Raw genomic sequence first — 9,857 nt, 5'->3', positions numbered from 1 at the left:
TATGTATATATGTATGTTTAGGTAGAAAGATACCTTGAATACTTCACAAAATGTATATATGTATGTTTAGGTAGCAAGATACCTTGGATATGCATGTATATAGCAAAATACCTCACAAAAATATACGTATGTTTAGGTAGCAAAATACCTCATGAAAAAAGAGAGCAAAAAGACAGCGAGCAAGAAAAGAATAAGAAAATAAAAAATAATAAAGGTTGTCTAGCTAAAAAAACAACATGCTTGTGAAAAGAGATAACTTCCAGCTTTTCTTTGAAAAATTCATTGGTCATAACCAGTTTTTGAAAAAATGTGTATACACCTGAAGGGTGAGTGCTGTGAAAATTTTCCCGAACGCCCAAAATGGACTCGGATGAATGCATGAATTGATAAAAAAACATATTTTGGAAACACTAGGTTGACTTAAGTAGGGAAAATGAACCCTGAGCCCTAGTGTCACATGGCCATAAAAACTTGATGCTTGAGTGTCCACATGGGTGCATGCATGACCAGTTTTGCATAAAATTTCCTAATCATCATTGTTGCATGTGTATCATGGAAATAATGTAGGACATCCCCTTTATCCCCGAACCGCTGGCCAAACCCTGACATATATCATGACCAACCATTCTACAAGCCTTGAGCCAAAATCCCAACTTATCATAAACCTTGACCCAGGGTGAGAATGTCAATCCTTGCCCTCGGAAAACAAAAAAAAAAGAAAAAAAAAGAAAAATTCCCAATCAAAGAGTGGGAGAAAGCAAAAAAAAAAGGAAAGAAAATTCCCGATCAAGGATCAGAAGAAAACAGAAGAAACATCCAGAAAGGTCTTTGGACCAGACAATATCTGAACAGTACAGAATTGTCACCGAGTAAACAAGAAAAAGGAAACCACGACCTAAAGTGGTCCTCTCCCTTTGATTGCCGACAAAATCCTTTGAGCTAGCGACTTTCTCGCCACGCACTAAACAAAAACAGAAGAGGAAAAGGCAAAAACACTCAAAGCCAAATTCCCCACCTAAAAACCATTCCCAAAATAAGTCCTATTGATCTATGATCACGCATGTAATCTTTGATTTGATAGGAAATGATTTGCAAAATCAAATCACGACATATCTATGGTTCGGAATTAGGATAAAACACTTACCTGTGTGAGATTGATACACTTTGAGTGATTTTCTCCTATTTTTGTTGGATCCAATGTTTCCTCTAAATGGTCGTTTAGAAACGAAATGCTAACATCCAAAATCTCATTTATGGTTATGAGAAAATTTCATCAGCATACTCTCTTTCCCCGATAGACACATCATTTTTCATAAAAAAAAGGAGCATATGTTGCTCTGATCAGTTGGAAGTTTTGTCTCTTTACTAAAGCATGTTCACATTTTAGTGAGGAAAAACACCGAGACTATTTTTAGTCTCACAGTTATCAAGAAATACGTAGGTCTGAGTTCCTCATCACAAATTGAGGATACGTAGGAGCAAAAGCCCTACTTTTGTCGATCACCCCACTTTTTGTTACCGTAACCCAAGAGTCCGGTGGCAAGCGGAGCCACATGATTGGGAGATCCCTAGATCCATATTTCTTTTTTGTTTCCATTTTTTCCTATTACCTATCATCTTATTTTTGTTTAACTAAGGGACTAACGTTTGTTTCATGTTGATTGACTTTTATTTTGTACATACATATCGTTTGAGTCGTTACGTTAGTACTTGTTTCGTTGTTGTCAATAGTGTCTGTTGAAATTCCGGAATCGCGTAGAATTTTTCATTTAGGAACGTCGTCCTAAAAATAAAATGAACCAAAATCATGATAAAAAAGAAAGAAGTGTTGTGAATAAAATGTCTGCGTATATAAAGAAAAAAGAAAATGTGCATAGAAGGGTTTTTTATAAAAAAATACGTGTAGAGAGATTCTTGTGTGTGTGAACAATGAGTGTGTATAAAGAAACTTTTGTATGAACCATAAGTGTGCGTTGGAGAAAAACGAAAAATATCTTTGAATGTAAATAGGGTTTGACCGTGTGACGTAAAGAGAGATGTTCCAATGCATATACAGAAAGAGTTTGTCATATATAAGAGTGTAGATATACAAAGAAAAATTTCTTCATAGAGGACCATAGGTGTATAATTTTGTGAATATATAAAAATGAAATAAAAAGAAAAAGAAAGAAAGACCGCGAAGGTCGACATGTTATAGTTAAGAAGTATAAATCATTCGTAAAGAGCAAACGTATCTTCCGGAAACAAGGGACTGATGCTAAGAGTTTATTTTCCAGAATAACCGAGATAAGAATGGATGAATTCGTTGAACTGATGGGAGAACATAATTTGGAAAAATTGGGTCGATTTGTGTAAATTCCCAACCGTAGTATCACAATGCCATAAACGGAATGCTTGAGTGCCCACCTGGCTGTAGCCGTGACTAATTTTGCACGTTGTTTCCAAATCATCGTTGTCGCGCGTGCCTTATGGAATAATATGGAGGTTCGGCCCGAGACCGACACCTTGACACCCAAATTTGTTTTACCCAGATGTCAAGATTGGTTTCCCGCGATAAAAAGCCCCATGGAAACACAACCTTAGACTCTTCTGAACCTTGGCCTATCAAAAGAAACCTCATCCTTTCCTTCGAAGCAAAGGACAGCGGAATCTCCTCAAGGGAGAGCGAATAGAATGCTAAAACCCGATTTCCCAAAGAAAGGAATGGAGAAGGAGAAGTGAAGAGAAAGAAAATGGAGAAATAGAAAGAAAAGAAAAGAAAAGAAATGAAAACAAAAGGAGAAGAAGGATTCCCGATCAAAGGTCGGGAGAAAGTAAAAAGGAAAAGATCGGAGGAAAACAGAGTAATTCTCGATCAATGAAAGAAAGAGAATAGGAAATCTTCAGACCAGATGAATTGTCTGCAAGATAAGTGACTGCCGGCAAAGGAAGACCCATTTTCGGTGTCTCTTCCTTTCAAATCGCCGTTCTCGACTGGCGATATCCCGCTCCACATAAAAGGAAAAGACCAAAACACTCAGCTTTCCCTCCAAAACACTACCCTTGAGAAAATCCTATTGGTCCGTGATCGTACTTTTGATCTTTGATTCGATAGGAAATCGTGTGCAAAATAAAGTCATGGTGCAGTTATGGTTTGGGAATAGGATGAAACACTTGCCTGTGTGAGTTTTTATACACTATCAGTGATTTATTTTTAGCTTAGCCCGATGTTTCCCCTGCATGTTCATTTAAAAGCTAAATGTTGACATCCTCCCTTTCATTTTCAGTTACAAGGAAAATTACCTTGGGCATAAGTATATTGTTTCTCTAAGATATGGTGCTCTCAAGAATGATTTAGTTTTCTTTGCAAAACGCATGTTTGCCTTTTAGGTGGAAAAACCCGGTGGACCGTTCGGTCCTGCCAACAAACTTTTATTCGGAGCCCCATGAATTCATTGCCTAGCGCTGTTCATGTGTCCTCCACCATCGAGTCTGGAGCCCCGCGAATTCATTGCCTAGCACTGCTCGCCAATTCTCCATTCTCAATCTTATTCAGAGACCCATGAATTCATTACCTAACATTGTTCATGTGTCCTCCACCATCGAGTCTGGAGCCTCACGAATTCATTGCCTAGCGCTGTTCGCCAATTCTCCATTCTCAATCTTATTCGGAGACCCATGAATTCATTGCCTAGCGCTGTTCATGTGTCCTCCACCATCAAGTCTGGAGCCCCGCGAATTCATTGCTTAGCGCTGTTCGCCAATTCGCCATTCTCAATCTTATTCGGAGACCCATGAATTCATTGCCTAGCACTGTTCATGTGTCCTCCACCATCGAGTCTGGAGCCCCGCGAATTCATTGCCTAGCGCTGTTCGCCAATTCTCCATTCTCCACTTTTATTCGGAGCCCCATGAATTCATTGCCTAGCGCTCTTCAAGTGTCCTCCACCATCGAGTCTGGAGCCCCGCGAATTCATTGCCTAGCGCTGTTCGCCAATTCTCCATTCTCAATCTTATTCAGAGACCCATGAATTCATTGCCTAGCGCTGTTCATGTGTCCTCCACCATCGAGTCTGGAGCCCCGCGAATTCATTGCCTAGCGCTGTTCGCCAATTCTCCATTCTCAATCTTATTCAGAGACCCATGAATTCATTGCTTAGCGCTGTTCATGTGTCCTCCACCATCGAGTCTGGAGCGCCGCGAATTCATTGCCTAGCGCTGTTCGGCTAATTCTCCATTCTCAATCTTATTCGGAGACCCATGAATTCATTGCCTAGCGCTGTTCATGTGTCCTCCACCATCGAGTCTGGACCCCGTGAATTCATTGCCTAGCGCTGTTCGCCAATTCTCCATTCTCCACTTTTATTCGGAGACCCATGAATTCATTGCCTAGCGCTGTTCATGTGTCCTCCACCATCGAGTCTGGACCCCGTGAATTCATTGCCTAGCGCTGTTCGCCAAATTCTCCATTCTCCACTTTTATTCGGAGCCCCATGAATTCATTGCCTAGCGCTTTTCAAGTGTCCTCCACCATCGAGTCTGGAGCCCCGCGAATTCATTGCCTAGCGCTGTTCGCCAATTCTCCATTCTCAATCTTATTCAGAGACCCATGAATTCATTGCCTAGCACTGTTCATGTGTCCTCCACCATCGAGTCTGGAGCCCCGCGAATTCATTGCCTAGCGCTGTTCGCCAATTCTCCATTCTCAATCTTATCCGGAGAACCATGAATTCATTTCCTAGCGTTGTTCATGTGTCCTCCACCATCGAGTCTGGAGCCCCGCGAATTCATTGCCTAGCACTGTTCGCCAATTCTCCATTCTCAATCTTATTCAGAGACCCATGAATTCATTACCTAACATTGTTCATGTGTCCTCCACCATCGAGTCTGGAGCCTCACGAATTCATTGCCTAGCGCTGTTCGCCAATTCTCCATTCTCAATCTTATTCGGAGACCCATGAATTCATTGCCTAGCGCTGTTCATGTGTCCTCCACCATCAAGTCTGGAGCCCCGCGAATTCATTGCTTAGCGCTGTTCGCCAATTCGCCATTCTCAATCTTATTCGGAGACCCATGAATTCATTGCCTAGCACTGTTCATGTGTCCTCCACCATCGAGTCTGGAGCCCCGCGAATTGATTGCCTAGCACTGTTCGCCAATTCTCTATTCTCAATCTTATTCGGAGACCCATGAATTCATTGCCTAGCGCTGTTCGCCAATTCTCCATTCTCCACTTTTATTCGGAGACCCATGAATTCATTGCCTAGCGTTGTTCATGTGTCCGCGACCATCGAGTCTGGAGCCCCGCGAATTCATTGCCTAGCACTGTTCGCCAATTCTCTATTCTCAATCTTATTCGGAGACCCATGAATTCATTGCCTAGTGTTGTTCGCCAATTCTCCATTCTCAATCTTATTCGGAGACCCATGAATTCATTGCCTAGCGCTGTTCATGTGTCCTCCACCATCGAGTCTGGAGCCCCGCGAATTCATTGCCTAGCGCTGTTCGCCAATTCTCCATTCTCCACTTTTATTTGGAGACCCATGAATTGATTGCCTAGCGCTGTTCATGTGTCCTCTGTTATCAAGCGCGGAACCTCCGGTGACTGGGAAATATGGTTTTTTGTTATTTTCCCGATCGGTTCCTTCGCCAAACATGTGTATATGTGTATATTATGTTTGTATTTTGTTTTGTGTTGTACAGAAAAAAAAAAGAGAAGAAGGAGTAGAGACGAGAGTCATCATAGACTAATCACGGGAAGGGCAAGACGGACGAAATCAGTGTCTTATCTTTGCTTTCCTCTTATCTCCGATAAATGGTAAGTAAAGAGGAGCAACTGTCATACCCTAATTTCGTCGGGGGATTATTACTTGATGATATGCAACCTTTGATTGGCCGCTTCAAGATAATTAGCACCCTTTGTTGCATAATATGTGAAGTCTCGAGACGTGCCGGAAATCAAAAGGAAGCAGGCTTACACGATCTGTGAGATTCCGTAATGTGACGGAGATCGAAAGGAGGTGTTTTTGCGCAATCCGTGAGTTTCCGTAACTTCTTCGAAAGCTAAAAAAGAGTAAGTACATAATCCGTAAGGATTCGTAACCTTGCGGAAGGAAAATAAGTATCGTTACGAAATTCGTAAAGTTTCGTAACGTTACGGAAAAAGAATTACCAAAAAAGGTAAAGGGGGGTGCATTTAGTAAAAAGGGGGTACAAATAGCAATCAGGCCCACTTGGGCCTTCCAGTTTCTTCCTCCAGAAGGCGGTTGCTTCTAGAGGAAGCAACCTTGCTCGCCTGGGCGAGCTGGGTGGCAAGCTCCTCCCCTATTTTGCTATAAATAGGGGGAGGATGGGACAAGTTTCCATGTCGTGTGACTCCCCGAGGTGAAACAAACATTCATCCCTTTCGTCTTCGCAATGGGAGACCATGCATGCCGCTTGCAACGACTGGTAGATGAAGCGTCTAGATGTAGCCACATCTTCTAATCTCTTTGCCCCCGATGGCCCATGCTCATCAATGGCGTTTACGCTAGCCCCTCCATGACTGGCTAGTGGGTTGGTTTTAACGTTGGGGTCCTCCTCTTGGAATGATAGCCAGCCGGCATTAATTAGGTGTTGCACCTTATATTTGAACGGCAGGCAGGAGTCAATGTTGTGTCTGGGGGCTCCACTATGGTATGCACACTTGGCGTTCGAGTTGTACCACTTGGGGTATGGTGGCTGGAAAACCTTCCCGGGTATGGCCACCACCAAATGATTTTCCAATAATGAAGGCCACAACTCAGAGTATGCCATGGGAATAGGAGAGAAATCATCTTTCGGGGGGGGGGGGGGTGTGTCGTGCATTATTATAGCTCGCGCTAGGAGTTGTACTATTGGCTGGCCGGGGTGTGGCTGGAGCTGTGTGTTGGGCAGGCGTTCTTTCTGTTGCGGGTGGTCCTTTTACTTGAGTTTTGAGGGAGCTCCCGGCTTGAATTGAAAAGTTCGGGGGGTTGGGCTGGTATGAGCTTTGGATATTTTGGGGCGCTTTCATCCATGTCAGGGCGGTGGTGATCGCGTGGGTATCTCCTTCTTTTTTCCTTGTGCCCACCACTGGGGCTCTTCTATTGTTGTTGGGGGCCATGTTGGAGGCATATTCAAACTTGCCTTTTCTCAGCCCAGACTCGATTCTTTCTCCAGCGAAGATGAGGTCCGCAAAGTTAGTTGGCATGTATCCTATCAGCTTTTCATAGTAGAACGTAGGCAACGTATCTACCATAACTGTGATCATCTCCCTCTCGGTCATGGGCGGGATGACTTGGGCTACGAGATCTCTCTACCTTTGGGCATATTCTTTAATGGACTCATGTTCTCGCTTGGTCATACTCTGAAGTTGGTTCCGATCAGGAGCCATATCCGTATTGTATTGGTATTGCCTAATGAAGGCAATTGCCAAGTCTTTCCAGGACCGGATCTGAGAAGCTTCCAGATTGGTATACCATGCCACTGCTGCTCTGGCTAAGCTGTCTTGAAAGAAATGCACCAACTGCTTTTCGTCCGCAGAATATGCCCCCCTCTTTCGGCAATACATCCGAAGATGCCCTTTTGGACATGTCGTCCCTTTATATTTATCAAAATCTGGTACTTTGAACTTGGGAGGGATGACGATGTCAGGTACTAGACACAGATCCGCTAAATCTGAGAACGGGTATTTGCCGAGGCCCTCTACTGCTCTTAGCCTCTCTTCAAGTGAATCAATCTTTCCCTTATCTTTTGCAAAGGGAACGGATTCTTTTACGGATGCGGGTGAAGACGGGACATGGCGGACTATGTTTGGTTGGGGCAATTCATGGGGGGCCGGATCTTTGAGGGGAAGCAGAGGGCCTAGATGGGCATCTCCTTCATCATCTTCTTGCAAAGGATAGTCGGCATAAGGAGGGAGTTGCCGCTCGAAGGTAGGGGCTTGGCTTAAATCATCCGGAGCGGTATGGGGAGTGAAGTCCGGAGGCAAACCATAAGGGAAGGCTAGAGAACTATACCTCTGACCTAACACCGTCGTGTTTCTGTCTCAGCCCAAGTTTATTGTGGGCTGTAGCATCGGTTTCGCTTCCCTAGCTGTATTGGAGGCGGCCGCCGTGGCATTATCTTCTATAGTTTCCTAAAGTATTAGCATGGCCTCCGTGATAGAAGCCATTTCATTTTTTAAGGCCGATAGGTCGGCCTTCATCTATTCTTGCAAGCCCTCTTCATTATCCATTTTTCTGGATCGAGTGTTATAGGGGTGCCTTTGCGCTTTCTTAGTTATGGTGAGTTCCCTAAAGAAACAAACAACGGTGAGTATGCCACCAAAACATGAATATGCAAATGAATGATCGGAGCACTTGGATCCACCTCAAGGTTTTTTAGATAACGTGATGAGTTCAAAACTTCTCGTTTTATAAAAAAGAACAAAGCTTTTATCTAGCCAAGATCATACAAAAGTGTTACAACAGAACCTAACGGTTTCTAATTATATGGGCCATCAAATCTATCATGTGTTGACAGTAATTGATTAGCCCGTGAATTTCCTCAGGGGCTGAACACACTTCAGCGATGGCCTTCGCTTTGGCTAGTAGCCGTGGGAGATCTTGACTTCCATTTAAGGTCAAGGCGAACCTGTCCATCCACATAGTCGCTTCTTGATGCAATGCATCAATCACCCTCCCTCTTGCTTCCTTTTCGGCGTACACTTGCGCAAAATCCTCTACTAGCTTTTGTTCATGGGTCACAGACTGGTTCAACTCTTCCTTGTACTGCCCTATGATGGCTAGCATGCTTCGCTCCGTGGCTTCCAAGTGTTGAGCCAAACTCCTCTTGGATCTTGCGCAAGTAGCTAATTCTTCCTTTAAGATCATGCCATGTACCCGTGACTGGTCTCTTTCCTCTCTCCGGAGCTTGAGCTCATTGTTGCTACCCCACAAAGCTCCTCGGAATTTATCTCGACCATGTTCTTCCTTGCGGGCCCTCTTGGTTTCTTGTTCAAGGGCTTTTGCAGTGGCCGCGTTTTCCTCTCGTAACTCGGTGCACTCTTTCCGGATGTTTGTAGCGGCTGACTTGAATTTTTCTTTGGCGAGTCTTGCCTTCCCTAGCTCTAATTTTAGAGCTTGGATTTCTTCATCCTCTTCCAGAGCTTCGAAATTCTCCTCATTGACAACTTTCAATTTGGAGAGCCAATCTAACCCTCGCGTATGAACTCTTAGCCATTTGTGATAGCCACCGATGATGCCATTACGGATGCCCCTAAGTTCTTTATCCTTCCTCAATGGACTTCTCCACGCCTTGTGGACTCTTTGTACAACCTTGAGACTTTGCGCACCAAAATCTCTCACAAGGAAAGGCGAGAGGCTCTCTTCCGTTGGCGCTCCCCTCATGGGGTACCCTAGCTGTCTTATGGCAAGTGCGGGATTATAGTTAATACAACCCCTTATCCCTATCAATGGAACATTAGGGTAGTCCCCACATGAGAAGAGAACTCCCTCCTTTCCTTCCTTCCATCGAGGAAACCAATTAATTATGCTACCTCCTATCCCAACCAAGTGTTGGTCCCAATCGACTCTTCTTTTTTCGACGCACGAGCGATAACTTTGAAGCGGACACGGGTGTCTTATGTCTTGTTGGAATAGGTGCGAAACCAACCACACACAGAGAGCGGGTAAGCAACAGACAATCCGTGCGCTGTTCTTCTCGCACCTCCGCTGCGGTCAAATCTAAAATCTTTCCGTACACTTTGCGGAAGGCTTGCCTTTGGAGAGGTCCCATCAATCGTCCCAACTCCTTGAGGCTGGTGACATCTAGACCTTTAATCTTGACTTGATAAAATCTTTTTCCGTTTTGATTTGTCCCCATCATTTACCTAAAAA

Source organism: Glycine max, chromosome 4, assembly GCF_000004515.6.
Source record: "Glycine max cultivar Williams 82 chromosome 4, Glycine_max_v4.0, whole genome shotgun sequence".
Classification (NCBI taxonomy): domain Eukaryota; kingdom Viridiplantae; phylum Streptophyta; class Magnoliopsida; order Fabales; family Fabaceae; genus Glycine; species Glycine max.
Note: the sequence above shows the minus strand (reverse complement) of the source record.